A 27,892-nucleotide genomic window follows, 5' to 3' on the forward strand; every position below is an offset into this window, starting at 1 on the left:
CTTGGTGAATGTGAGATCTGAATTTTTCACAGACAGGAGAGAGTGTGAGAGGATTCTGAAGTGAGCTGAATCGTAAGGGTAGGCTAAGCAGGGTCTACCCTGAGTTACTGGTTATATGGCAGATAGCCCTAGATCTTGCAGTGGATCTAGTTAAATGTACAGTATACCAGAGACCTCGGGGCAGATGGCATACTGCACCTCTCCCTAGTGTTAATAAAGTAGCAGGCTACACTAAATCCCTAACTTACAAATAGGTTGTATTCCAAAAATTCATTTGTAAGTCAGTTGTTTGGAACTCGGAAACATTTTCCCATAGAAATTATGTTATAAGAGGTAGTTAGGTTCCCAGGCTAGCCCACAAAAACCTATTTAACACATAATGTAGCTCAAATACTGTGCATTTGCATTGAAAAATAGTAAAAATAGCTTTTTATTTAACCTTGAATGCTGGTACTTGAGCAAAGGCAGGTTTAAGTAAAGGAGGATGAGGAGGTAGGCATAGATTCTGAAGGAGACTTGCAGGCATCCCCCAGCTGCCAACTTCCCACCCCTGCAAGAGCTCTGTGCAGGCTTCTGCAGGCACCCCCTCTGCCCCATGGGCTATACCAAGCTCCCAAGTTGGAGAACCCCCAAAGAGCAGGTGAGGCTGTGCAGAGGGCGGCTGAAGAGAAGCAAAGGTTTCCCCTTCAAGCACCGCTTCTTTTCATCTACTGACTATGTGATCCCTCTGGGATTCCTGCTCCCTCTGAAGTCCTCTAGCCAGCACTTGCATTGCGTGCCACCACTTGTGCCTCTTGCCTGCTCCCGTGAGGCTGTAGGTGAGCTTTTGTTTGTGTGTGTGGATATTTGTAAGTCAGGTGTTTGTAACTCTAGGAGCACCTGTGTCCCCTAACCAATATGCATGCATGTTTTAGGTCCTGGAAAAACTTCCCCCAGGTGAAAAAGTTAGGGACATTTTAAACTAGATTGGATTACCAAATAAAGTGTTCCATAATAAACTTCCTTATATTGGCAGGGACAGGGACAAGATGACCTAACATGGAACTATTCCATCTCAGTTTCTAGGATTTTAAAGGAAATAAAATTTCATTTTCACAGTAATCACAGATTCCCCCAAAACATGAAATTGACTCCAGTTAGTTTGTCACTTTTTAGACATGTTAATATTTGCTTTTCTTTCTTCGTCTGCTGCACTGAGCAGTCTAATTTGCAGGCTTCAGTCCTTATTTCAGATGCCCGGGACAATGTTCAAAGTAGAAAAAAGGAGGAAAAAATTAAAATGCAGAGGGAAAACAGCCTTCCACCTCCCAGAGAAATACAGAACTATTAACATACAGAGGGAATACATTACATTCTTAACTCTCCACCCCTCTGAATGATTGTTCCCATCAGAGCAGGCAGATTCTGGTGACGCTGCTTTCCGCCTCTGAAAACAAGCCTGCCAGAAACCAATGTGACGTTCTGCTGTTGTCAGATGTAATATATTTCTGACAGATTTTAATATATGTAGCATGAAAGCAGAATTTTTTACTTTGTCTGATGATGGTTTGCTTTGCATTTCGTAAAGCGTCAGATTTGTCACTGGTGCTAACACAGTGATGCAGGGTAATATGGTTCCTTTCGATCCCATTGTGTGCCTTCCAAGGTACAAGAAGTAAGCAGGTTTTGCAGAACTGCTGCTCCCACCTATAACCAAATGGACTGAGCTAAACGTTGATGAAACGGGAAAGGAGATTAAGCTACACCCTATAAAGAACTGCATAAATTACCTTCTTCACTGAAACAGAAAAAGAAACAAAAAGAAACAATTTCTGAATCCCATTTCCTTCCCCGAGGTTCTCCTAGGGATGGTGTACCTTTGTGTGCTCTTCACCCTCCCCCCCCGCACCTTTTATTCAGGGCTTTCGTGCAAAGGCTCAATCTAGCTCTAAATGATTAGTAACAATATCAGTAATTTTTGAAAATGAAGAGTCTATTTTGCCTAATTATAGCTCTGGTTTATTCTGCATCATGGCAACTTCCCACTTACTGAAATAAATAATAAATATAATAAATTGTAGCAACATGATTGCTATTTCCCTAAAATCACCTTTAAATAGATTAGTTATAACATAATACTGCACATGCAAATGGGCAGAAGGCAAATGGAACTATGCCTATTTACACCAACTGAAGATCTATCCCTATATATTACTATATATTTGAGAGACTCTGTGCGTCTGTCTGTCCATCTGTCTGTGTATCCCTTTGTTCAAGATCTCCTCCTAAATGGTAAGAGCTAGGACCACAAATTTTGGTATGTAGTTTCCTCTTATCAGAACTTAAAGCAAAGTCAGATTTTGGTTGTGCCAGAACAATGGGATGTGCCTGGAATTCAACTGTTTTCTAAAACATGAAAAGAGACAGGGATGAGAGCAGAGACAGTTATACCTCAGAATGACCACAGAGGGGCAGCACAGCCCCACTTCCCTGGGCAGCAGCTAGCTAGCCCTGAGGAGCAGCCAGCAGGTAAGCCATGTGGCCCACACTGTCCTGGGATGACTCTGGGGAGCAGCTAGTGGGAGGGTTGTTCAGCCCCTGCCGCACGGGGAAGCGGCCAACATCCACCCTCAATCCTTGCCTTGAGCCCCTCACCTTTTCCCTTGAGCCCCCTCACACCTCCCAACCTGCTACCCTAAGTCTCCAAGCTTCTGCCCTGACTTCTGCACTCCAAACCCCTACCCTGAGCCCCTTCTCACCCTCCAACTTGCAACCATCCCCTGCCACGCTAGCAGCCCAATTCCATGAATGACCTGAGCAATGCCAGGTAAATCTTCTGGCTTAAAATAAAATAGATGACACTAACTATTTAATGTTGAATGATGTCTTCTTGATATTTTAACTTCTGACAGAACTAAATAGGCTTTTATGAGTGTCACAGTAAAGGTGGTACACTTTACTAACAGAGCTATTAGTAAGCTAACACCGGGGAAATTAATTATAGCACAAATCATGGACAAGCCTTGTCTTTCATGCAGCCATTAAATATATGTCATTTTCAACTTGATGCCACTACTTGGCCTCCTATAACAATTATTCTCAATGTCTTTTCATCTGGCCCACAAAAAAAAAAATGCTTCTGCTTTATTTAATCCTCTGCTTACATCTACTCTATTGTTTGCCTCTTTCATCTTCTCCACATTAATTCCTCACATTGCTTTTGATCTAGCTTTTTTGTTTATTTTTTTCCCCTATATATTCTTCCTGATGAAGAATTTGTAGCCACAGCATTGCAGCTAATATGCAGGGTGCCATTTTATTGATTTTCGACCACCCTACACCTATTTGTTTTGTATAACGAAATACATTACATAATAACCACAGAGCTCATTGTCTATGGCTACATCTGGGGAAATGACTTCACTAAGTCAAAAAATAAGCTCCATTTTGTACGTAAATAGTCATGCTTAATTATAATTAAAAACAGCATATACAAACAGACAAGAAAAGCAAACATTTCTCATCCAGAGAATTTTTCTTTGGCATAGTGAAACTTACAGGCAAGCTAAGATAACAGAAAAATTCAAAATTTTCACTGCTGCTAATAAGAAATAGGAACTCTCTCTGGAAATTCATCTATATGATTGTAATAAATATCCATAGAAGCAAACTAAAAATTGCATTATTTATTTCCAGGCAGAAATTATGATATTGGTTGAACTAGAAAGGCTGATCTTCATGGTTAATAACTGTACACTTATAACACTTGGCATTGGATTCTACTGGAACAGATTTTAGCCTCTTCTGAAGCACTGGAATATTTATTAAGAATGCCACTTTAGACTTATGTAATTTCATTTTATAAGTTTTATACCCCTGATTTTAATGCATTTGATCTTATTTCAGACATTTTAAAACTTCCTCAAGCACATGCTAACACATACAAGAAAAGGATAGTGCAGGTTTTATGTTGCTATCCTAACTAAATAATATTAAGTATAGAATTATTTTAAGTAGCAGAAGAAGCTAATTTTTGGCAAAAGCATTGAATAACTGAGCACACCCATCCAACCCACCTTCCCTTCAAATCATTCTTCAGTTTTTATATTAAAGAGGGAAAAAAGCATCACAAACCTATGGCCATTGAAAATTTAAGTTTGTAACTCAAATTAAATCATATATTAAAAAGCCATACTTTGTCCTCTTACAAGAATAAATAATATTCAATACATATCTATCTTTCTGAATGGCATACAGATAGAGACCTATCACAGTAGGAGGCATAGGTTAAAATTATTAGGTTTAAAACTACTGCCTTCTAACTCTTGTTATTTTCTGTTAACTGTGGTAGGGGAATTTACCAGTGACTAAGAACATACAGACAGTTTTACGATATGCATGAGTTTTAAAGTGAAATAAGTGTTTATTAAAAAGAGTTTCCTCCACTATGAGAGAGATTACTAGTTCTAGCAGTATTCCTTCTGGTAAGTGCAGTATCTTTCAGAAAAGTACCTTTATGATACCAACTGTAGTGAAAAATTCTTGTATCAATAAATGCATATTGCCCTTAATGTGTACTTCCAAAAATCATATATAAAGGAAATATTTTTAAAAAACTACATAATTAACAAGAATACTCCACACTATACATTTTAGCAAATACATAAAATCATTCACCACATACATGGTAGAAATCTATTGCATACTTGTACACCTATTCCTACAAAATATGGATTCATGTAATAGTGGCTTCAAATCAGTATTTTCAATGTACTATGAGACTTCATAAAGGATTACATTTATTACAGAACAATTATTGACACAAAATACAGCTTTAAGGGGCTTCTTTGTCTTTCACATGCAAAATTATGTAAAATAACATTAAAATAAACATTCATAGTTAATTTAGACACCTAACTCTTTTTGTGTTACCAAATATGTGACGTTATACACCGCAGGTAAAACTGAAATTGAGGAAACAGGCAAAAAAAAACCCCAAAAAACCCCATCATTAGTTTGTATTATAGTCTTAAAATCCACAAACTTCTCACAAAAAACTGTAATAGTCTATTAGAAAACAAATCCAGATTATAGGTGCCAGGTTTTGTATTTCTCTTAACCTGTTCTTTGTTGCTAAGGACATCTGCATGCAAACAGTACCTTTGCACTTAGAGCCTACCTCCACAGATTGTGGAGATTATTATGATGTAACTAACAGGATTATGATTTATCTTCTGAAAAACTAAGAACCTGTTTCCATGAAAACCTCCTTGCTAATTTAGAAACAGAAAACAAATTCAATAAACATGAAATGGATCAAAAATTGTTTCAATACAGAATGTTTTCCAGAAAAGTTCTCTCTGAGGAGTAAGCATGTCTAATATTATTTATACTGTAGTAGTGCCTAATATAAAGACCAAGGTGTTAGGGGTCATGCCTAATGGTTAGAGTGAGGGACTAAGCTGTGGATCAGAGCCACAATGTTAAGGCATATTAACAGGAAGCTGGAGTGAGGCAGGAAAACAGGGTCTGGCATAAGGAGGATAGGAACAAGGAGCAAATAGGGAGTCTAGAACCTGGAAAAGGAAGGATTGAATAGCTTATGAGTCAGGTAAGCAGGAGGGGTCCAAAGAAGCAACCAGCCAGGGAATCCTCTGTTTCTCAGACAACTTTGCACATCTCTTCCTTGTTTAAACAGAGCTTCTCACAGCTAGCCATGGTGCTGGATGTGTCCCTCTATCAGAAGCAGAACCCTCTGCAAGCTAGCACATCACTAGTTCCCTTCTCTTTTCCCCAAAATTATCTGTTTCTTCTGAGGTATAACCTAATACTACATCTCGCCTATAATTTGTGCCATTTTTCTTCCTCTTATATTTTGTCTCTTGAAAGAAGGCAGAGCTATTTCTTCCAATTGATAACAATCTGAGCATATTTTTGAATGAAGGTGTGATTATAGTTTGCTGAACCATTATATTTTTGTAGTTTGATTCATCGGTTAATAAAGAGCCTAACTAAAAAAATGTTTTGTTGATATAATTGCTACTTGTCTAGCAACACTAAGTTTTAAGCATTTCATAAGACTGAATGAAGACACTCAGGTAAATGAAAAACTAAAATGTGAAGAAATTTATTTAGATTCCACCATGGGCAACTGTTAAATCTTATTTAACAGGGAATGTTGCAATACAGGGCTGTGCCAAAATGAATCCTAGTTTTAGATAGATAGATAGATAGATAGATAGATAGATAGATAGATAGATAGATAGATAGATAGATAGATAGATAGATAGATAGAAAGAATATAAAATTTCCTAGCATATCAAAAGAAGGGAGTTGCTTGTTTATCAAGTGTAGGACCAGTACTAACTAGACTGAATTACCTCCTTAATACTGGTCCTACACTTGATAAAGCATGCAACTTCCTTCTTTTGACATGCTAGGAGATTCTATCTAATCTAATCTATCTCCCTGCCTTTGTAACTTCCACTCCAATACATCTGAAGAAGTGGTTTTTGCCCACAAAAATTTATGCCAAATATATAACTCCTAGTTGTTTTTGCAGACAGACTAACATGGTCCTATCCCTTTGAAACTAAAGTCTTCCTGGTCATTTAGGAACAACTGGAATTACTACAACTTTGTCTCATGCTTCTGAACTATTATTTGAACTAGTCCAATGAGTAAGGAAATAGAAAGTAGTGTCTTTTTCATTTCTGGTTTGTGATGTTTCAGATAACAATGACTGTAACAGCTTGATTTGCACTGGTGCTAAGCATCAGAATACCACTTGATAAAAATGTGAACTGCTGGAGCTCAGCAGCACTGGAATCGGGCACTCAGGATTGAAGGCTCAAAAAGAGGTAGAAATCAATGGAAGTTAGCATCCTAACTCCCTTTGAGCATTCAGTTACAAGGCTACAGTGAATTTTCCAAAAACGTATGGTTTTCATGAGTGTCCTACCCTACATAAAGAAGAGAGCTGCTTAATCCAGACTCACCAAGCAGAGTCAGTTTGCCTGGGAGTTTTGTGCGCCACTGATGAGACTAGCTCGTAAGAGGAGAAGATTTCTCAGCTAGCAGTAAAAACTACAATTTGTATTTCCTTGGAGAGACTGGTTGATTGTAAACAGGTTAGAAGAGTCACACAGAAGATTCTGGAACAATCTCCCAATAGGAGTTTTGTTAATCTAATTAATTTTAAGATAGAGCTTGATAAATTTATGGGTGAACTGTAAGATGGGGTTGCATACCCTATCAAGGGGCTTATGCTCAGCAGCTCTGGAAATCCATTTTAGTCCTATGTCTTTGATCCTAAATTACAGGGTTCAGAACTGAAGGTCAGGAAGAGATCAGGAAGAAAATATTTTTGTCTAATCTCCTTCCTCTAAAGGATTAAAGATGATCATGGCTGAAGATGGACACTAGAAGAAAGAAGGTTCATGATCTGAGGCAGTACAGCAAATTCACTCTCAAATGCTTTGCTGGTAGGTCTTGCTTATATGCTCAGAATTTAACTCATCACCATAATTAACTTTTGAAATAATTTCCACTCAGGTCTGACTGGCAGAAACCCTATTTTGCCTTCCTCTGCAGCATGGCACACGGGTTGCTTCCCAGGATCATCTGTGTATATCTAACAATTCTCTGCCACTGTGGAGGCTTGGGGCATTGGTGTAATTCAGTTCTTCCTATTCTCTGCCTGTGACAAACAATAGCTTAGTCTCCTAAAGTCTATAAGGCTTATTTAATTCAGGTTGTTTATTTCACAAAGGGGTAACTAGATGGAATTTGGTGGCTTGTGGTATAAGGGAGATCGCACTAGATACATTGGTGATTTCTTCTGGCCTTAGAGTTTATGAGGTACTCCACCTTTGTGATCTGGCCTGGGTTAAATGCCTTGTGTAATACTGGCTGCTTGTGGGCTCCCCAATGTAAAAAGCTGACAACAGTGATTACAGATATTCCCTGTGATTCCAGCAACAGACCACACAAAAGAATCTCCAATAAACTTATTAATATGAAATCAAGAGAGACAGAGAAGGGGTTTTCAAAATACCCACTACCTTGATGGAACCAGACTGTCCTCTCCGCCACTGGTCAACAGATGGAGCCAGGGAGTGATGCACTCTCCATCAAACAAAATAGCTTAAGGAAGGCTGGAAAAGGTATCAACTCTGAAATTAGGGCAGAGTAATTTAGTCTTAAGTGGCACACTGAATTTGGTCTAAGTGATGAAAATAGCTGAACCACTGGGACAAGCATGATCCAGTGCATAAAGCATATTCCGACTTTCACAAAGGCTTTCATAAGGCCCCATGTCAAAGGCTTTTAAGCAAAGCAAGAATTCAGAGAGATAAAGAGGGAACGTCCTTTCATGGATTGGCAACTAGTTAAAAACAGGAAACAAGGGGTTAGAATAAATGGTCAGTTTTCACAATGAGAGAGTTAAATAGCAGGGTCTTTCAGTGATCTGTATGGGGACCTGTGCTGTTCTACACATTCATAAATGGTTTGGGAAAAGGAGCAAACATTAAGGCAATAAAGTCTACACACATACAGAATTACTCAGTTCCGTCCAAAGTGGACTGGGTAATTAGACTACAAAATGGCAAATGAAATTTAGTGTTGATAAATGAAAGGTAATGCATACTGAAAAACATAATGTCAACTGTACATAGAAAATGATAGACACTAGATGAGCTGTTGCTATTCAAGGAAGATCATGGAATCACTGTGGATAGTTCTCTGAAAAATCTAGTCAGTGTACAGTGGCAGTCAAAAAAATTAACAACATGTTAGGAACCACCAAGAAGGGAATAGATCATGGAAGAGAAAATATTATAACACCACTTTATAAAGTCATGGTATGCCCAAATCTTGAACACCACATGAAATTCTGGTTGACTCAAAAAAAAAAAAAAAAAAAAAAAGATACATTAGAGTTGGAAGAAGTACAGAAAAGGGAAAAAAATATTAGGGGTATGAAATAACTTTTATGTGAGGAGAGGTTAACAAGACTGGGACTATACAGTTTGGAAGAGAGATGACTAAAGAGGGATTTGAGAGAAGTCTATAAAATCATTTATGGCATAGAGAAAGTGAATAACGAAGACTTATTTACTCATTCAAACAACACTCGTCACTCAAAGACAGCAGGGTTAAAACAAATAAAAGGAAATACTTTAACACACATGGAACTCATTGCCAGGGGATGTTGTGAAGGCCAAAAGCATACCTGGACTCAAAAATGAACGAGATGAGTTCATGGCAAAGAGGTCCATCAATGACTATTAGCCAAGATCATCAGCAATGCAATCCTATGCTCTGGGTGTCCCTAACTTCTAATTACTAGAAGCTGGGACTGGATGATGGGATGGATAACTCAATAAAATTAGCTTTTGCTCAAATCCTCTGAAGCATCTGGCAGTGGATACTGTCACAAGTCAGAGGGCTATGTGGACCCTTCGTCTGATACAGCATGGCCCTTCTTGAATTCTTAGTGACATGCCTAGCCGATAGACATCTAAACTGTTCCTGCTGTCAGCTTGGTGTCCTTTCTGAAATTAAGACAGAGCTCATGGTTAGTATGGAAATGGAAGCTTAGTGCATATGAGTGAATTTCATTCACTCTTTGCATCAAATTTCATCAAATTACATCCACCCTTTGCAGCGTTGGGGACTTTCAGTAAGTGAAGTGTATAGAGCCGGGCCAGACACTGACTAAGGCCTTTTAAAATATTTTGTATTACAGCATTACTGTGGAAAAAATAGTCTGGAATTATTGTTGCTACTGTTCTTGAGACAGAAACATTTTCCTATGAATCAAGCCTTTGCATCCTGGCCTGTGAAATAACAAGACTGGACCTGCTCCCAGTTGCCATGGAAATGGAAAAAATACTCAGTGAGTAGAATTGAACAAAGGTGTATTTAGAACCCTTTTTCCAGTCAAGAGCCAGTGATCCATTTCAACATATAAGTAAAAAATATGGGTTGACTATTTCCTGTAAAGTAACTCCAAAGAAAATTATGAAGTCCCATTGACAGGATTGCTAAGTTTCAATGGAACACATTTGAGCAGAAATTTCTTAAGTTAGAGTCATCCAAAGTTCTTAATAAGCCTCGTCACTTGAGGTTGGAGCTATTACCACCTAAATTGTTACGTCTGATTCTGCCACCATTTGCCAAAAGTTCAAAGCAAGACCTTTGAAATAAAGTACAGTATCACAGAATGATCAAGGACCTTAAGAAAACAGCCCACTATGGGGGAAAAGCCTTCAGTAGAGCATGTCACTATGCTTCTGTTCTCACAGCTGGGGGAAGAGAGGGAGAGTACCAGCGCACAGAACCGCTTCAGCCTGCCGAGGTCCATACCACACATGTTCCTGAATTAGGGACACCCGGGGTATGTCTAGACAGTGGTGCTATTTCAGGATATGTCTGGTATCCCAAAATAGTGTTTTCCATGTCTTAGCAAGAAACCTGTTATTTCAAAATATATTCGAAATAACGGGCTTGCTATCCAACGCCTCGGTAAACCTCATTCCATTGGGGATTAAGGGACTTGTCGGAATAGCAGTCTATTCTGAAATCTGGCACGGTGTATACAGTGCCAAATTTCGAAATAGACTATCTCAAAATAAGCTATGCAATTTAAGCTATGCAGCGCTGTGTAGATTTACCCCAGAAGTACAGAATAATAGTGAATTAGAAAATGGTTCTTTAGTTTCAGAGGTCTGCTAGGAAAATTAAACTGAACCTTTTACTCATAAAACTGATCTGTTGTATTACAACAAGGAGAGAACAATCCTGAACCTTTTCCGTGGTTCACTGCTATAAGCACAATGTTAACATATCAATAAAAGGGCAGCAAGTGACTGCAGCAGCATTCCTACAGTAATGAAACTTAAGGCTATCTAAATCTGTGGATTTGTTTACATTGTGAGAGTGTGTATGTATGTATGTTTATAAAAGTATAACTAGAGAGAAAGAGAGTATCAAATTATGATTCACAATGCTTGAGGCCACACTTTAACAACTGTTATTAAAGCTAGTTTTAAAGTACAATATCTGTCAATATTCTTGTATTTAAGACCAAATAGATCATAATAGATCAGATTACCATGAACTGCAGAAGAAAGAGGTACACACATTAAGGATCAGGTTTTAGCCCTATATCCAAAATGATTCTGTCTGGAAATTAGCCAAGGGAAAGTAAGAAAAGAAAATAGCAAAGTTACTCACCTCCGGTGCAGTAACTGTCGTTCTTCGAGGTGGTGTCCCCGCGGGTGCTCCACTATGGGTGCTGGGCTTGCCCCGGCGCCGCAGACGGAAGCTTGTCATGAGCAGTGTTTGGCTGGACCGCGCATGTGCCGCGGGCTCGCGGCTTTCGCGCTCTTTTCTGTCTTGCGCGGTCCGGCCCCCTGCCAGTTCCTCGAAACTGCCTCGGAGTCTGTAAGCGACAAAAGCAGAAAGAGAGAGGACTCCAAAGCGGGGAGGAGGGCGGGTCGTGGAGCACCCGCGGGGACACCACCTCGAAGAATGACAGTTACTGCACCGGAGGTGAGTAACTTCGCTTTCTTCTTCGGGGATGTCCCCGCGGGTGCTCCACTATGGGTAACTGCATAGCAGTAGTCGCCAAAACGGAAGGAGGGCAAGGAGTCACTATTTATCCGCTGTGGAGAGTACCGCAGTCGCCACTGCCCCCTCTGAACGAGTGAGTAGGGAAACAGAATAGTGTTTGGCGAAGGTCTCATGTGAGGACCAAGTCGCTGTTCTACAGATGTCTTCCAGAGATACCCCTCTATGAAGACGCTGTAGATGTGGCCGTGGCTCTAGTGGAGTGAGCATGTGGTTGGGACGGAAGGGGTAAGCCTTTCGTTGCATACGATTGCACTATGCATGAGGTTACGAGATTGGAAATTCTCTGGGAAGATAGGCGTTGACCCTTTGACCTGTGTGCCAAGGAGACGAATAAGTGGTCCGTAAGCCTGAAAGGTTTAGTGCAATCTATGTAGAATGTTAAGGCCCTGTGTGTATCCAAGGAGTGTAGGGCCGCTTCTCGTGGTGAGGCATGGGGCTTCGGGAAAAAAAAGTGGGCAGGATCACTGGTTCGTTGACATGGAAATGTGAGACGATTTTGGGTATGAATCTTGAGTGTAGTCTCAAGACTACTCCATCCTTATAGAAAATTGTATATGGTGGCATGGCCACCATGGCGGGAAGCTCGCTCACTCTGCGTGCTGAAGTTATGGCAAGCAGGAAAGCGGTTTTCAAAGTGAGGAAATGCAAGGGTACAGTCACCAGAGGCTCGAATGGCGGCCTCATTAGGGTGTCAAGGACTACATCCAGGCTCCATACTGGTGGGACTGGGCCGTGCGGAGGGGCCATGTTGGTAAGGCCCTTGAGAAATCTCTTAGTAGTAGGATGGGCGAAGACAGAAACGCCATCTATGGGTGATGTGAATGTTGAAATTGCTGCGAGGTGCACCATGATGGAGTGAGGCTAACGTGAGGCCTTTGTTCTTTAGGTGTAACGCATAGCCCAGGACGGAGGGAATCGAAGGATCTATCGGATTGTGGTGGTTCGAGGTACACCAGGAGGAGTATCTGCGCCACTTGTGAAGGTAAGTTTTTCTTTTCGTAGTTTGTCGCCTACTGTGTACTAGGACGTGTTGGACTGGAACGGAGCAGAAAGATTCGAATGGAGTCAGCCAGTTAGGAACAATACTGTTAGGTTCAGCATTTGTATCTGGGAGTGTTTCAGGCGTCCTCAGTCTTGCGTGAGGAGATCGTGGAGTGGCAGAAGGCGGATTGGTGTCTGCATGGAGAGACGGTGTAGGAAGGGGAAACAGTGCTGGAGAGGCCAGTCCAGGTCTATGAGTATCAGTGTTACCCTGTCCGCCTTCAGCTTCTGAAGGACTTTGGGGATCACAGGTATGGGGGGAAATGCATAGAGGAGGGGTCCGCGCCAAGTGGTAAGGAAGGCGTCCCCCAGGGATGCACGGCCTAGGCCTGCCCTGGTGCAGTACTTGCGGCATTTTGTATTGGCGGGAGTTGCAAAAAGGTCCACTCGGGGAGAATCCCAATGTTGGAAGATCTTGCGTAGGACACCATCGTGCATTTCCCATTTGTGCTTCACGTGGAAATGTCTGCTCAGGAAAACTGCCATCACGTTTGTGGTGCCAGGTAAGTAGGATGCCGTAGGTGTTATTCCGTGGCAAACGCACCAGTTCCAAAGCGGATGGCTTCCATGCATAGGGAATGGGAGCGAGCGCCACCTTGGCAATTTACGTAATACATGGCTGTGATGTTGTCCGTGAGTACCCTCACTATGGTGTTTCAAATGTAGATGAGGAAGAATTTGCATGCGTTGAAAATGGCGCGTAGCTCTAGAAGGTTTATGTGTAGCCGTGCTTCTTGTGAGGACCATTGGCCTTGGACTGAGAGGGAGCCCATGTGAGCCCCCCCGCCTAGTAGAGAGGCATCCGTTGTGATTTGATGGAGTGGCTCCTGTCGATGGAAAGGTATACCTGCCAGCAGGTTTGTGTGGCTGGTCCACCATAGGAGTGATCGGAGAACGCCAAGTGGTGGCGTCACCGGCCTGTGGAGATCGTATCTGGTGGGGTCGTATACGAGAGTCAGCCAGTACTGAAGGGCGCACAAGTGTAGTCTGGAGTATTTCACCACATATGTTGTGACGACCATATGGCCCATCAGTCTGAGGCATGTGATGAGAGGAACGGTAGGGCTGACGGTGATGGTGTGAATGAGGTCCTGGATGGCTTGAAACCTCTGTAAGGGTAGGAACGCTCTGCCAGCAAGTGAGTCCAGGCGGGCCCCAATGAACTTGATGTTCTCAGTGGGGCGCAAGATGGACTTTTGCTCATTGAGGAGGAGTCCGAGCGACTGAAAGACTTGCCTTGTGAGGTGAACCATCTGGGAGACCTCGTGTGCAGAAGGGCCCTTGAGTAGGCAATCGTCCAAGTAAGGGAAGATGAGTACCCCTTGGCGTCGGAGGAAGGCCGTGATCACGGATAAACCCTTTGAAAACACCCTGGGGGCTGACGATAGCCCGAAGGGGAGGACCTTGTATTGAAAGTGGTCCTTTGCCACAAGGAAGCGCAAGAACCTCCTGTGAGCTGGATGGATAGGGACGTGGAAATAGGCGTCCTGGAGGTCGAGGGCGGCAAACCAGTCCTGTGGATATAACGCAGGGATTATGGCAGCTAAATTCATCATTTTGAATCATTGTTTCTTGAGATATTTGTTCAAACAGTGGAGAGCTAGGATGGGGCGCCAACCTCCGGACCTCTTCTGGGTGAGGAAATAATGTGAGTAAAAGCCCCTGTTCCTGAAAACCTTTGCGACTGGCTCTATGGCACCCAGACAGAGAAGGTGGTCGACTTCTAGTCAGAGGAGGGTCTCATGAGAGGGGTCCCTGAAGGACAGGGTGGGAGGGGTGGTTGGTGGGATGGCTATGAAAGGGATAGGGTAGCCAGATTGAACAATCTCGAGGACCCATCTGTCCATAGTGATTTTTGCCCATTGATGTAGAAAGGGCCTCAGCCGATGGTGAAAGAGCTGTGTTGTACGATTCATGATGCTGCTTCTGACTGTCTGCTCACCCCCGACCAACGCATCAAACTTGTTGTGTTGTTGCCACTGATGTCTGATGTAGGAGTAGTCATATCTGCGCTGGTATGATGAGTACCGGCGTCTCTTAAAGGGGGGGAAGTGTACATCCCTAGAGTTCGCAAAGTCGTTCGGGAGTCATTAGAGGAATGTAAGATTGAGTCCGTGGTCTCTGCAAAGAGCTTATCCTTGTCGAAGGGTAAGTCCTTGACTTTGGCCTGTAGTTCCTTCGGAACTCCCGCCACTTGAAGGAAAGAAGCTCTGTGCATAACGATGGCAGTAGCAGTGGAGCGAGCAGCGGTATCAGCGACATCCATGGCTATTTGGAGGGACGTTCTCACTGATGTGTAGCCCTCTTGGATTACTGACCTCAGGATCGATTTCTTAGAATCAGGAAGATGATCCATGAGGGGGGTGAGGCGTGAAAACGTATCAAAGGCATGATTGGAGAGATGCGCTGAGTAATTGGCGATTCTGAGGAGTAGCGTTGCTGAAGTGTAGACCTTCCTGCCCAGGAGGTCAGTCTCTTACATCCTTATCAGAGCCCTGTTTGAGATGTGGGGCTCTAGCCCTCTGTTGAGCTGCATCGACTACTAGGGAGTTAGGTGGTGGATGGGCAAAGAGGAATTCCATGCCCTTCGGTGGTACGAAATATTTCTTGTTGGCCCGTTTGTTGGTCGGAAGAGCCGACGCTGGAGCATGCCACACTTCATCAGCCAGTTCCAGGATGCCGCCGTCAAGAGAAATGGCCAGGCATGACCTATGCTGCAGTTGGAGATTCCTGAAAAGCTTGTGTTGCTTGTCCTTGAGTTCCTGTATCGGAATCTCTTGTGTAATGGCTACTCGCTTAAACAACTCTTGGAACTGACGGAGGTCATCTGGTGGAGAGCTGTCGCTTGGTGTGACTGCCTCCTCTGGCGGGGATGAGTCTGGGATAGAAGTCCCTGGTAGGCGGTCCCCGAAGGCAGTGTGATCCCTCTCTGATGGAGGATGAGGTGGTGATGCTGAGTGGTGCGGAGGGGTAAGGGGAACCAGAGTTGGAGAGCATCTGCGTGATGGATAATTGTAGGCAGAACGTGATCGATAGAAGTAGCCGCTGCAGGAGTCTCGAGAGTGGCGGACTCCACAATGACCTTTGTCATGTCGCGGTGAGCGGCCGTGGTGATAGTTGGAATGGGCATAATATCGGTAACGGTACGGAGAGCAGGGCAAACAGGAGTGGATGTCTGATGCCGTGGCAGAAGCAGGGGACACAGAGAGCTGCCTGTAGTGATGTCTGCGATGGGAAGGTGCAGCAGCCAGAAATGATGGAGGCAGCCTGGAGGAGGCATGGGGAGAATCATGCCAGTGAGTATAGTAGTCGGGGAGGAAGCCCGGCGGGGCTGCTGGTCAGAAACAGTTTGCTGCGGCTGCAAGGCTTTGTCGAAGAGAAGCATTCGCAGACGCCTCTCTCTGTCTTTCTTAGCCCTAGAGGTGAGTCTGATGCAGTGGGTACACTTTTGGGGGACATGAGATTACCCCAAGCAACGGATACATTCTGAGTGGCCATCGGAGGCTGGCATTGCCTCCCGGCAAGAGCCACATTCTTTGAAGCCGGCAGTTGACATTTCGCCGGCTGCCTTGAGGCAGTTGTTGTTTGCAGCCGAGTTTTATCTCTGAGTAAATGGTAATGTGATGATAATGACTCTGTTCTCTTGTCTTTATCTGTTGTTTTTATCTTTCTTTCTCTCTTTAAGGGAACGCAACTACGTGAAAGGGAGGTGAAAGGGAGAAAGGGATGAAAGGGAGTGAAAGGGAGAAAGGAGTGAAAGGGAGAAAGGGGTGAAAGGGAGAACAGCTGAGAAGCGGGAGGTAAGAACAGTAAGCGGTTTCTATTCTTACTCCCGTACAATAGTGGGGGTTTTTTTGAGAGAGAGAGAGAGAGAGAGAGAGAGAGAGAGAGAGAGAAGGAGAAAACAAGGAAAAAGGGGAAGTAAGGGTGTATGTACAAGAAGAGAACTAGAAATAATCTAGTTCAGTGAGCTAAATGAAGAGCGCGGTTCCAAGCATCTGCAGCCTGAGGCGGTGAAGAGGAACTGGAGGGGGGCCGGACCGCGCAAGACAGAAAAGAGCGCGAAAGCCGCGAGCCCGCGGCACATGCACAGTCCGGTTGAACACTGCTCATGACAAGCTTCCGTCTGCGGCGCCGGGGCAAGCCCAGCACCCATAGTGGAGCACCCACGGGGACATCCCCGAAGAAGAACTGTTTGTTTAATTTATTACTGAAAGCCTGTCTACATGAATAATTTGTTTGCAGTAAGCTAAAATGCAAATCTATCCCACACTAGTCAGCTGTGGACCAGTGCACGAGTAGGCTCCGTATGGACAATTAATCCACAGCATACTAGAGCAGGGTAGATTCACAGCTCATCTTGCTGCAAGCTAAATGTTTGTGAAGACAAGTTCTAAGTTTCTCTCTCTTATAACTAAGTTCAAATCATTGCAGTAGGAAGATGATAATGGGTTTACAGAAAGACAGATCTTTTGGGAGTCCATTTATGTACAAAGAACAGGGTAAAAGAAAGCATGGAGACATTCATTGGAGAAGACAACCAATAGGCATTCATAGTGAGCATCTGCTGAAGGGTTGCTCTACGATATATTTTCTCCATAATGGTAATTAATTTTTTCTGCAATCAACAAAGATTTCTTCTCTTTTAGTCTCAAGGCCATTACTGAATGGGAGAAAAGATCCATATCTACAAATACAAGTTTATAGTGGCATAGCTTTACGAATTGCTTTAGTAGCTCTTGTGTAGCCATGTTATGCTGATAGTAAATAACTCTCCCATCGACCTAATAAAACCAGCTCAACAAGTGGTGGGAGCTCTGTTGGTGGGATAGGTCTACTGAACACAGAGTGCTGTTCATATGAGCGCTCTTGCTAGAAAAACTTATGTTGTTCATGAGTGTAGTTTTTAAATATGTCTAAGAGACAAAAGTTTTACTGACATAAGTGCTAGTTTAGTCTAAGTCTTAATCAGAGACAGGTCTAAGTTGCAGTTTGGCTCTAAATCTGAACTTTGCCAGAGTTTTAGTAGTTTAGTTTTACTGTTGCACTTCAGCTCCATTTTAGAAAATGGATTCAGGTTTCCTCAAAGGTTGTATCCATCGTAAACACCCAGGACTGTGATTTTGAATGGGATGATCCAGTTCAGCTCCTCTTCCGGTCTAAACTGTTGTATTTCATTTAGCTAATTTAAGCAAACCCACAAAAATGTCATTATTTAATATACTAATTTATGGAGATACTTAAAGTTATTTTTAGCTTAGCATTTTCTATTTAAGATTTTATTATCATAAGTGAGAAAAGAATTATTACATACTTTATTAGAGTTTGAAGACACAATGAAACATCAGGAGCCATGTTGCCCATATGTTTATATAAAAAGAAACAATCGGTCTTAAAAATTCTGATTTTTAATACTGCATTATGCTGATAAATAGAAGACACACAGGCTGTGTCTACATTGCATGCTTCTTGAACAAGAACAGCTGTTCTTGTGCAAAAACTTGCTGGCTGTCTACAATGCACACGTATTCTTGAGCAAGTAAATTTACAGTACAGCGTTGGAAAACAGGGCTTCTTCCAGAAGAGTTATTCCTTTCCTCACGTGGAGTAAGTCCTCTTGCGCAAGAGCTCTTCCACAAGAGGACAGTGTAAACAGGCAACATGAATTTCTTGCGCAAGAAGCCCCTATCATTAAAATGGCCATTAGTTTTCTTGCGGAAAAGAGCGTCCACAGTGCCTTGGGTGCTCTTGTGCAAAAGCACATGGCAGTGTGGATGTGCTCTTGTGGAAGATATGTGCACAAGAACTCTTCCGCAAAACAGTTCTTGCACAAAAAGCCTACAGTATAGATGTAGCCACAGTGTATAGGTGACAGAGTAAGCTAGACCAAACGTAACTTAACATATAAAACTTTAATTCATCCATGAATCGCTGCAACTGATTTCTTTAGAATTTACCTCTGTAAAAAGATAAGAAACTGCTGAAAAAGCAAAGTAGTACGTACTCTGTAAAATACACTCCAAGTAAAAACAAAAAACAAAAACAGACACAAAGGCAAATACAGTATAACATAGAACAGATCCGACAATTCAAAAAATGCTAGAGCTGTATACAAAGAACGCTCATCTTACTGTCATTTTTGTAATTGTAATTTGTTTTTCTAGTAGTTCTTTCCACTTACGTCAGCAAACGTAATATATGCCAAACTTCCTGGGGGACATCCTCAGATAGCTCCATCAACTTCAACAGAACCATGCTGAGTTACAACAGCTAAGTTTTTGAACCCATAAGTTAAAAAAAAAAAAAGCTTCACAAAATATATTTTTTCGCATTCAGCAATTTTGTATTAGCACAGACACTGCACAACAGTCTCATTCCACAACTATCACAAGTGTTGAATAGCACTTTCTGCTTTATGGAGAACTGGATAACATATGGACAGGTAACTGTTAATCTTCAACCTCTAGGACATTACATTATATTAATTCATGTATTACCTAGAATGGTAGTGACCAAAGGTCATTATAATATGCTGGGTCTTTATTGTCCTATGAGAAATGACTTGATTACAGTCTAAGGCTACTTTCTTCTGAAGAGATGATCATATCAGTTTGCCTAACATTAAAATTTGCACTCCTGAAAATAGTCTCAATAACAAAGCTTAGGAATGAATGAACAGAGTGTGACCTGGATCCCTAGAGATAGTCCCTCTAGAACAGATCAGAGAGGATATTAAGTGTTTCTGTGATCTTAATTTGTCTCCTTTCTATGCATGCATTATGATACAGACTTTAATTACATGACCACATATTTTCTCCACAAGACCCCTGCCCATTCAGTGCACAGAGGTTCTTATCTATGAAGAGTTATGTAATAGTTTGTTGTCTCCTCAGTGTTCGATGTGTCCATACACCTTAATTATTGATCATTATTCAAATCCTACTCTGAAGACAGAATTATTGATTTCCTCATGGGCTTTTTTATGGCACTCATCACTATATTGTTAACGGTTCTAAATCCTGCTGGAAAGGGATAACAAGTGGAGTTCCTCAAGGGTCTGTTTTGGGACCCGTACTATTCAATATCTTCATCAATGATGTAGATATTGGGATAGAGAGTACTCTTATTAAGTTTGCAGATGATACCAAACTGGGTGGGGTTGCGACTTCTTTGGAGGATAGGGACATAATTCAAAATGACCTTAGCAAGTTAGAGAAATGGTCAGAGGTAAACAGGATGAGGTTTAATAAAGAGAAATGCAAAGTGCTCCACTTAGGAAGGAACAATCAGTTCCATACATACAAGATGGGAAGCGACTGTCTAGGAAGGAGCATGGCGGAAAGGGATCTAGGGGTCATAGTGGACCACAAGTTGAATATGAGTCAACAGTGTGATGCTGTTGCAAAAAAAGCAAATATGATTCTAGGTTGTATCAACAAGTGTGTTGTAAGCAAAACTCGTGAAGTCATTCTGCCGCTCTATTCTGCACTAGTTAGGCCTCAGCTGGAGTACTGTGTCCAGTTCTGGGCGCCACATTTCAAGAAAGATGTGGAGAAATTGGAAAGGGTGCAGAGAAGAGCGACAAGAATGATTAAAGGTTTAGAGAACATGACCTATGAAGCCAGGCTTCATGAACTGGGCTTGTTTAGTTTGGAAAAAAGAAGATTAAGGGGGGACATGATAGCGGTTTTCAAATATCTAAAAGGGTGTCACAAGGAGGAAGGCGAAAATTTGTTCCTCTTGGTTTCTGAGGACAGGACAAGGAGTAATGGGCTTAAAGTGCAGCAGGGGAGGTTTAGATTGGACATTAGGAAAAAATTCCTAACTGTCAGGGTGGTCAAATATTGGAATAAATTGCCAAGGGAGGTGGTGGAATCTCCCTCTCTGGAGATATTTAAGAACAGGTTAGATAGACATCTGTCAGGGATGGTGTAGACGGAGCTTGATCCTGCCTTGAGGGCGGGGGGCTGGACTCGATGACCTCTCGAGGTCCCTTCCAGTCCTATTATTCTATGATTCTATGATTCTATGATAGTCAGGAGAGATGTGTGATGGCACAAAGGGCCAAATTGTCCCCCAAATGCCATAAGGGGCAGGGGCAAGAGGCCACCAGTCAGTGGGCAGAGTCCAACTCATCCACTGCCCCAGGGACTAGTGGGGGCCCTGGTGCAGGCTTCAGTGGGTGAGGACCTGCTGCACTCAATAGGGGTGAGGGGGGAGCACCCCAGTTTGCTCCACCAACTCCCAGCTGTGTCACTTGGGGAAGGAAGCGTGGAGGAAAGGGAAGGAGTGCCCCTGCGCTCACTGGCAACAGGAAGCGAAGTGGCGCAGCTGGGAGCCAGCAAAGCAGAGCGGGTTGGGGCCAGCTCACTCCTCTTTACCCCACTGTCAGTGAGTGTAGGGTGGGGGGAGACTCCTACTGTCAGCGCCAGCCTCTCCTGCTCTCGCCTCTCCCTCCCTCCCTAGTCCCTCAGGGGCATGGGGTACGAGTGGAGTGTGTGGGGTAGAGTGGGGGTAAAAAGGGGTGGAGCCCTCCCCCTGACTAGCAGTGGCATGAGGAGGAGGCACATGGGCGCAGTCACATAAGCAGTGCCCCCCACTCCCCCATATTCCTGGCTATAGTATCTGAGTGCTAATAAATACTAATGTAGTTTCCAACACTCCTGTGGAATGAAGGGATGTTAACAGCCACGCTTTAGTTAAGGGGAACTGAGCCACAAAGGAGATTAAGGTGAAAAGTATTCAATAATTTTGGGTGCTGAACTTGAGACTTCCAGTAGGGATGTTGGATATCGTGTAATTGAATAGTCGTGTAACCGCATGAAAACTTGTAACAGAGGCAGCAGCATATGGTGACAGGTTTAAAAACCTGCTCCCCGCAGACCAGGTGCCTGATTCCCTGTGCTGATGCTTGTGATAGAGGCAGCAGTATGGGGCGGCAGCAGCCCCTGTCCGCAGGGAGTCCGAGCTCCCCATGACAAAGACTGCTCCATGGGGAGCTCGAACCCCCCCTCCTCCGCCCATGGACAGAGGCTTCTGTCGCAAAGCAGCCTCCATCTGTGGCTGTTCCAGGCTTGCCACGGACAGAGGCTGCTTTATGGGATGCAGAGCAGCCTCTGTCCGTGGGGAACTGGGGCCCGCCACAAAGGCTGCTTTGCGGCAGCTGCCCCTGACCCCTCCCCATGCTACTGCCTCTGAAAGCCTCTGAAAGAGGCAGGAGCACAGGGCGGGATGGGGGGAGGACAACAGATGGCATCATGGAGCTGGTGCTGGGGAGAACTGGCTATTGAGCCAGCCGGCTCCTGCCTCCCCATTCTGCTGCCCCTATAGGAAGCAGCAAGGGGGAGGGGAGGTTGACAGGTCCATGGAGCTAGCATGCGTTTGAAAACCAATTTCCCATGTGTATCAGCTCCAGCCTGCCCCCCTCGCCTCCTACACTGCTGCCTCTCTATCAGAGGCAGCAGCGTAGGGGTGGGGAGCAGGCAGATCTGGTGCTCATGAGTAGCTGGCACAGGTACCAGCTCCTGCCCTCTACCCTACCCCTGATACAGAAGCATCAAGCGGGGGGGGGGGGGATGTGTGTAGTTGACAAGATTAACAGATAAGCATAGACTTATTGATTAACCACGTAGTCTACAAAATGACATCCCTAACATCCAGCACCTGATTTTTCATAACGCTATAAATTTTCAAAGAACTGTTCCCATTGACTTCAGTGGCAGCTATGAGTACTTAGAGCTTCTGCAAATCAGACCCCAGGGTCTCAAGGCAGGCACCAGAAAAGTGAAGAACAAATAATTAATGACCTCCTGTAAAACAAACTGTTTTAATTTAGTTGCCTCTCTTGGAAAATCTGTAGCAGAAACAGGGATATAATCCAATTTTCCAGGGCAGCATTCAATTGCTGTAACCATGAGACCCTCTTTTTTCTTCCTGTAATCTCCTGCCTCACTCACTACACACCTGCCAACTTCTGGAACAAATAAAGTAGTGAGCCAGCAGACAATATTCTCCTTCACTGCACAGCACTAATTCACCTGTGCTGAATGAGGCAGGGGTCCTGTGGAAAAATATGTAATCAAGACCAATGCAATGCAAACACACAAGAGGGATGAATTCAGGTTGGGCAAGCACAAGTGAAATCTGGCATTTCCCATATTCTGAATGCTTCATTTTGCATCCTTAATAGTCGTTTAACATGTCGAACATTTCATAAAACACAAGCATTTTGAATAGAGGAGGTATAATTCCATTTAATCTTTCTGGTGACTCCATAAACCATTTGTGATTTGCCCTTGAGGTTAACATACTTTCACCAGAGTCCTGACATAAAAATATCATGCCAGAATCCATTTTATATTCTATATCAATCACATGCAGTGATCCAGTTCAGTTTTACTATTTTAGAAAAATACTTCCCTCTGTATGCCTAGCAAATTCACTTTCCTCCTTCAATCCTCCCAAAAAATCACTTCCTTTAGCTACGTTTACTTAGTCACTTCCCATTGCTACTCTCCCAACTATGACTAAAGTTTAAAAACAAAATAATCATTACAAACCTTAGAATTGTTCTCCCAACATCACTGCCCTGTCTACTGCCACATTCTACCCTTCAATGAGTCAATATTTATTTATTGCAAATAAAACATCATCATACTAGAATGTCAATGCTGCACAGCATGTACTCTCGTTTCCTGGTATGCCTGTTTGAAATATACTCTCATACCATAGTGCCACAGATGTGATGCAGCAGTCACTGAGAAACACTACTCCAGGGGAATATCCAAACAGCTGATTGTCACTAGTAAAAGCAGCCAAATGGGGATGTGAGTAGGAAGAGAATCTGACCCCTTTCTCTTAAGTATTTCCAACCACTGATGTATCTAAATATCATTCACTGAACAGATTAATTCACCAAACATTTACCACCCAGCGTATTTGCAATATTTCTCATTCTCAGGTAGTGAACGCTGCAGTAAAGACATATAAAACTGTAGAGAAAGTGCTCTTTTTAGCAGCAATTTTGCTTGAATAATAAATATGATTACTCTTTACTTTTGAATCCTATAACTGATAGTCCTTAATCTTTATTTCCATCTTATTAGAAAAAAAGTGCTTCCTGTTTTAAACACTCTGTTTGCATTCAGCTTTCTTTAGTGAACTTAATAGCCAAACATATAGCTTCCCTACAATTCTTGTACATCAAGATCTATTGAACAGATTCTGAATTCCATCAATAGCCAACACTGATACAAAATGAACTCTCATGAACAAAGCTATGTTTTCTTAATAATAACAGTTGTATAAACATAAGGTCTTCTCAGTTAAAGGGAAACCAACATCAAAAAGCAGTAAAACATGGAATCCTAAACCCCTCATTCTTTGAAGAAACACGTTTGAAGAGAGGTGTTTCTAGTTATGGGTGAATGAAATGAGAATTCAGCTGCAACAAACGGACATCCAGTTCTATGAAAGACTAATTAGATCCATCTGAGAAGCTGTGTCTAAAACTGCTTCACATATTTCAAAGGAAAGCTCTAGTCTGTCTTTTGAGAAGACTACATCAAAACATTTAGTCACAGCTGACGCACATCTAGCCATTACAACAGCATTATTTTTTTTTATCAACCATGAAAACTACATTAAAGTAATGTTAATAGTCTGCCTTGCATTGAAAAAAGCAAGGAAATTTAGAGCTAAGATAGCAACTCCAGGCTGAAATTACCTTACATTTCCCTACCCCATTCCCAGTTGTTATGTGCCTAGGCATCGGGAGATCCCAGACTCAAAGTGTGATGCTGCATATTCAAATATGTTCATATGAGACAACAGAATTGAAGTTTTAACTTCAGCCAGGAGTTGCAGAGTTAAACTGCTTCTTTTGTGGATTTAAGCCAGGCTCTTAATAATATGTTAACATGCTTTCGCCTAGAACTACTATTGCTGCTGCTGAACCAGCAGGAGGAGCTCACAACATTTTTCATCTATTCATTCTCCAAAATTATGGGCTCTTCTTAAAAAATAGCTTTGGATATGACTCAGTGAAGAAAAAAGAATCCAAGAGATATTTTACTTATGGATTTATCTTAGGAATCCTGAACTAATCATGTATCATTTTTAATAGTGTATCATAGTTACACTTGGCACATAAATAAATAAAAAGACAATGCCTTTGCCCGCAAGGAGTTTACAATCTAATCTCAAAAGACCATAAAGAGAAAGGAAGAGAGCAGAAACACAATAAACATTGTTCTACCAAGCAACAGGATTTCTGAAGACAGCAAATGGTATGTTCTGGTTTCGTATGCATTTTATTTAGATTATATTTTCAATAATTTAAACACCAAGCATTAGTGGGTTGTAAAGCATGTAGAATAGACTTAATGCTACCTCTTATATCACAGAAAATCATCCTATGAAGCCACCAAGTTGATAACTAAGTAGATAATCAGTAATCAGCTTTCATTGGCTAAATACTTAAAAACTGACCATTGGTAAGCTTATTCAACATTATAAGAAGCTATTCTTCAAAATGTATTTTAAAAAGTTGATTGTAAGTCTGAAAGAAAAATAAGTGCTCCAAACTGAAGTGTTCTCTAAACTGCTAAAGCATATGCCATTCTAACATTTTTCAGACCTTTTTTTCTTATCTTTGTTTTAAACCTTACTCAAAGGATAAGACTTCAGTTCCAGACTGCAGTTCCAGGCAAGTTTTACAGCAGTTACAACTCCTTGAAAAACAAGGCTAATTGCAGAACTACAGCAGCATTGTTGCAAAACTATTCTAAAATGGAGAACAAAATCTGATACCAAAAATTAGATGTATTACACATTTTTCTTTATTATCAACATTAGCAGGTATTTATTCTCATCCATTTATAAGTTGCATAACTATTAGGGATGTTAAAAAGTAACCCGTATCCGGGGAGCAGCCTCCTGCCCGCAGTCCACCACAAACAGAGGGCTGCTCTGTCCCGCAGGGCCCTTGCAACTGGCTGCCAACTCTAAGCCCATGCGAGTATCCTACCTGTTTCCATTTAATCAATTCAGTTTAACTGGTGAAGTTAAACTGGTTAACTAATTCAACAGGATTTTACAACCCTAATAACTATTAGATAAGGCATTAGTTCTTTGTATAAAATATTCTTCCTTAAAATACTGGGAAAAGAATATAATTTCAGATTATTTTACTCATTACAAAAAAGGAGTCTTTGCTACAGAAAAGAAAAACATCCAAGTTTAATATTTAACATGTTTTATTTCTTTATCGAGTAATACTCTAGTGGCATTGTTAAAGACAAAGTAGAATAAGTACAGATTTTTTTTCCCAAAACTGGACACGCGTACATTGTTCTGGACCAATCAGAAGTAACTGCCAAAGTGGAAGTCATGTTTAATGAATTCTAACTATCTGATGATGACAAAACGACTTGACGATGGAACACATAGTTTTATTAGCGTCCTTTAAATACTTGATATACTAAAAGAATGAAGAAGTCTATAGTTGTGGTGTTAACAGTAAAATTCTGAGTTGCACTTGAGCAACCAGTTCTGAGAGCAATGGAAAATGATACTAGGCTCAGCATTAAATTTTGCCTAACTTATGCCACGAACGGAGGAAGGAAGATAAAGAAAGCAGTAACATATTAGAAGATGGATGTTCAGCATATTAAAGGAGAAAATCTACATAAATCAGAGAAAAATGACAACAGTTCCCTTTCTGTCAAAATAACACACCTTCTTCAAACTCTGTCCCATACACAAAATGGTGGGAGAGCAGAGAATAACCTCTGCTTACACTGTCTTCAATGGAACTCCGTTTCAATCTCTTTAATTCCCTTCTTCCTTTAAGCCATCTCCAAATGGCTGCAGGTGAGATTAAGCAAACAGCTGTAAAAGACTGACGTATAACAAAAGATCCTTATAGCTCTTATACGAAGGGCTTTCAAGAACATTGTGCTTCCAAGATGAGCCACTGTGCATAATTCTGGACACAATATATTAACAATGCTACTGAAGCAATGCACAAGGTACATAAAACTATAATATGTGTCAGTAGATAACATATTTTATTATGTGGTGAAAAGGAAAGTTAGCTTTGTACCCATTAGAAAAAGGAGAATTCAGGATAGGACTGAAATGTATACAATTCAAGAAGGTAGATGAGAGAACTTCGGAAGGATATGAGATTTTTTTTTTATTAAGATTAAGTTTAGTGGGCCATTTTGTAACCTAACAGATTTTATTTTTTATATTTATATATATATGATGGAACTTTTGCAAAACACAATAAATACATACATATATCCACAAATTCTGCAACCTTGTATATGCACAAAAAGAAGTTAGGTACTTTAAAGAAAAAAAAACTCCTACAAACTTTGTATAGGCAGAAGACGACAAGAATGGTCAACTTTTATACCAATAGAAATTATATACTGATACACGTTTTCCTTATACCTTTTATTTTTATTAAGTTAATTGTATGTGAAAGCTATTGCTGGACTACCCTCATTAAATTAAGAATTATATCTGCCAGCATTGGCTCCCGAAATAGAGACTGTGGTAGGACAGTACTAGATATGAAGTATTTTAAGTGCACAGTAAGGGTATGTCTACACTACCCGTTAGTTCAAACTAGCGGGGTAATGTAGGCATACCGCACTTGCAAATGAAGCCCGGGATTTGAATTTCCCGGGCTTCATTTGCATAAGCGGGGAGCCGCCATTTTTAAAACCCCGCTGGTTCGAACCCCGTGCAGCGCGGCTACACGGGGCACGAATTAGGTAGTTCGAACTAGGCTTCCTAGTTCGAACTACCTAGTTCGTGCCCCGTGTAGCCGCGCTGCACGGGGTTCGAACCAGCGGGGTTTTAAAAATGGCGGCTCCCCGCTTATGCAAATGAAGCCCGGGAAATTCAAATCCCGGGCTTCATTTGCAAGTGCGGTATGCTTACATTACCCTCCTAGTTCGAACTAGGAGGGTAGTGTAGACATACCCTAAGGTATAATTACACATATTAATAAGTAGAAATATTTTCCAGAGAACAATGTAAGCATCTGCAGAAACTGGTAATTAGAAGAGAGAGGCTTGGATAGTTGCACACCTAGGCTATGTCTAAACTATATTCCTCTTCCAAAAGAGGAATGTAAATGAGCCTGATCAAAAATGAAAATGAAGCACAGATTTACAAAGCTTGTGCTTCATTTTCATAACTGCATGGGAGCGTTTTT

General features: G+C 41.9%; 1 protein-coding gene across 2 annotated transcripts in view; it reads right to left on the reverse strand.

Moving 5' to 3' along the window:
* Positions 1-27,892, reverse strand: part of PCCA (propionyl-CoA carboxylase subunit alpha) — a 476,944-nt gene that overhangs the window by 120,643 nt on the left and 328,409 nt on the right. The window lies entirely within an intron of this gene.

Source organism: Pelodiscus sinensis, chromosome 1, assembly GCF_049634645.1.
Source record: "Pelodiscus sinensis isolate JC-2024 chromosome 1, ASM4963464v1, whole genome shotgun sequence".
Lineage (NCBI taxonomy): Eukaryota > Metazoa > Chordata > Testudines > Trionychidae > Pelodiscus > Pelodiscus sinensis.